The following is a 3,396-nucleotide window of genomic DNA, read 5'->3' as shown; positions in this document are numbered from 1 at the left end:
AATCACATCACATACACAGTACTAATATGCAACACACTAACTACTGGTATGCAACACACACAAAGTCCAGGTATGCAACACACAAAATACTGGTATGCAACACGCACACACAAAGTACTCGTATGCAAAAAAAAAAAAAAAAAAAAAAAAATACACAGTGCTGGTATGCAACAGACACAAAATCATGGTATGCAACACACACAAAGTCATGGTAGGCAACACACACAAAATCATGGTATGCAACACACAAAGTCATGGTAGGCAACACACACAAAATCATGGTATGCAACACACACACAAAGTCATGGTATGCTACACACCCAAAGTACTGGTATACAACACACACACAAAGTCATGGTATGCAACACATACACACAAAATCATGGTATGCAACACACACACAAAGTATTGGTATGCAACACACAAAGTACTTTGTTGCAACACACACACAAAGTACTGGTAAGCAACACACACACACACTCACAAAGTATTAGTATCCAACACACAGCGTCACACATAAGCACTGGTACGCAAGCGAGCGAGCAACATGAGTAAAACCACACTAGAAAGGAATCAAATAAGACACAAGAGTATCAGTCTACAGTGATTTTATTATAGACGGGCTATATGTACAGGATGCAGGAGAGATCAGAGTAACACAGATGCAGACGCCAACAGAGATGGGGGAAAAAATTAAAAATTAAAATCAAAATCTCGAGGGGGGCCTCGGAAAGGTGTCAAAAATTATACAAGATAAGAACAAGGTGTGCCTAAGAATAAATAAATAAATTAAAAATAGATACAGTTGTAGTACATAGACACTTATTCTTATTTGGGAGAAGATGTAATGGATGTAAATTATAACACATAGAAGAGCCAGCATCGATTTCAAGCTAGAAGACTTGTGCAATAGTGTGTCAATGTAAAATAGTAAATTTAAATGTTACTGGGAACCAAAATTCCATAGCAGGGGATGGGACATGAGATTAGCCAGGCGATGGAAATGGTCATTGAAAATCGTGAGAAACCTATTTTAATTGATAAACAATTAATTAACATTTTATAAACGTTCCCATGATATATTTTTTTTTTCATTTTTTGGAATCTGACGATTTACACCTATGATAAAGTATTGAAATACATCCCGGTAGATATTCCATGCTATAGAATTTATGAATATGATTCCCACAAAGACACAGGTCACAGATAGGCCTACGCTGCTTTACCAGAAAGTTATAGCTATTGAAAAAGATGAAGATATTCATCGTGAAGAACCTAAGCCTATAGTATCTAGAAATAGGATGATTCCCACAAAGACAGAGGTCACAGATAGGCCTACGCTGCTCTGCAAGAAAGTTATGCTCAGTGTAGATGCAAGCTGTTTATAGCTATTGAAAAAGATGAAAGATAAACAGTGAAGAATCTAAAAAAAAGTAGCATATGAGACGCTAGAAACCTTGCCAAATATGCCTATAATGTCTAGAAATATTTGCTAGAAATAGGAGAAAATGAATACCCAAAAAAGAAATTAATTATATTTTTTATTTTATCTTGCCGTTGAGATCATAAAATATGGACAAAGTTACGTTAAGGAAATAATGGAATTTGGAAAGCAAGGGAAGGGGACCTGAAGCAGTCCTGTTCTAACCTAACCAGTGATAAACCTAACCTAAGCTAATTTATACCTAACAGCTAAGAGCCCAAAGCTTCCTTGGTCACATTCTTTCGTGTTTTTATTATGCATAAGGATTATTCCAATCCTTATTTTAATCCTGTTGAAGGATACGAGATGAGAAGACCATAAAAACAGAGTTAGTCATTTAAGTCGACTCCAAAGTACCAGAAAAAGTCTTAGCTTCAGAAAAAGTCTTAGTTTCAGAAAAAAGTAAGTTTCAGAAAAATCTTAGTTTCAGAAAAGTTTTGGTTTCAGAAAGTCTTAGTTTCAGAAAAATATTAGTCTCAGAAAAAAATTTAGTTTCAGAAAATTTTTGGTTTCAGAGTCTTAGTGTCAGAAAAGTCTTAGTTTCAGAAAAAATATTAGTCTCATAAAAAGTCTGTTTCAGAAAAAGTCTTAGTTTAAGAAAAAGTCGGTTTCAGAAAGATATTAGTCTCAGAAAAAGTCTTAGTTTAAAAAAATCTTAGTTTCAGGAAAAATATTTAGTTTCAGAAAATGTCTTAGTTTCAGAAAAACCTTAGTTTCAGAAAATGTGTCTCAGAAAAAGTCTTTATTTCAGAAAATCTTAGTTTCAGAAAGTATTATTTTTCTGAAAAAGTCTTTGTTTCAGAAAAAAATTAGCTTAAAAAAATGTCTTAGTTTCAGAAAAAGTCTGTTTCAGAAAAAATCTTAAGATTCAGAAAAAAACTCTTAGTTTCAGAAAAAGTCTTACTTTAAGAAAATTTCTTACTTTCAGAAAAAAATTTTAGTTTCAGAAAAAGTCTTAGTTTAAGAAAATGTCTTCGTTTCCCATTTATTTTTCTTTAGAAATCGCTAAAGGTAGCAGATTCCTTAAAGATTTTATTTCAAAACAATACATAGCCTTAGAAAAATAATTTTTTTTTCTATTATTCAGTAGTGTTTGATATATATCGAAGATGATGATGATGATGATGATATGACTTATGAAATTAAGTTTATTATTGCGTCAGAGACCATCAAGCAGCGTTTAGAATTGTGTGATTGAAGCATGCAAGAAGCGACAAAATGAAGCACAGATAGAGAGAGAGAGAGAGAGAGAGAGAGAGAGAGAGAGAGAGAGAGAGAGAGAGAGAGAGAGAGAGAGATTGTTTGTTGGCATCTAAGGAACTAGTGAACAGTAAGTTATTCATTTATTTTTTTTTTCTGATGAGCCATCTGTTTCCTCAACATGAATAAGTTTACAAAATCATTGATGAATAATTATACAGCCAGTGTTTAGCACAGATTATTATAATTTTATTTCACAGTGCTTAAGTTTGTCAAAAAGTCTACACCAAAATTGATTTGATTTCAAGATGCATAAGTTTGTCAAAAAGTTTACACCAAAATTGATTTAATTTCATGATGCATAAGTTTGTCAAAAAGTTTACACCAAAATTAATTTAATTTCATGATGCATAAGTGTTTTAAAAATTTTAAACCAAAATTAATTTAATTTCATGATACATAAGTGTCAAAAAAGTTTACACCAAAATTAATTCAATTTCATGATGCATAAGTTTGTCAAAAAGTTTACACCAAAATTAATTTTATTTCACAGTGCTTAAGTTTGTCAAAAAGTTTAAACCAAAATTAATTTGATTTCATAAAAGTTTACACCAAAATTAATTTAATTTCATATTTCTGAGCTCATAGAAATTGGAAGATATAAGGAGAACTCTTCCTTTCTCATTAAAAAAAAACAAAAAGTTTTGTAAGGG

This window comes from Palaemon carinicauda, chromosome 9 (genome assembly GCF_036898095.1).
Source record: "Palaemon carinicauda isolate YSFRI2023 chromosome 9, ASM3689809v2, whole genome shotgun sequence".
In the NCBI taxonomy this organism is placed as follows: domain Eukaryota; kingdom Metazoa; phylum Arthropoda; class Malacostraca; order Decapoda; family Palaemonidae; genus Palaemon; species Palaemon carinicauda.
Note: the sequence above shows the minus strand (reverse complement) of the source record.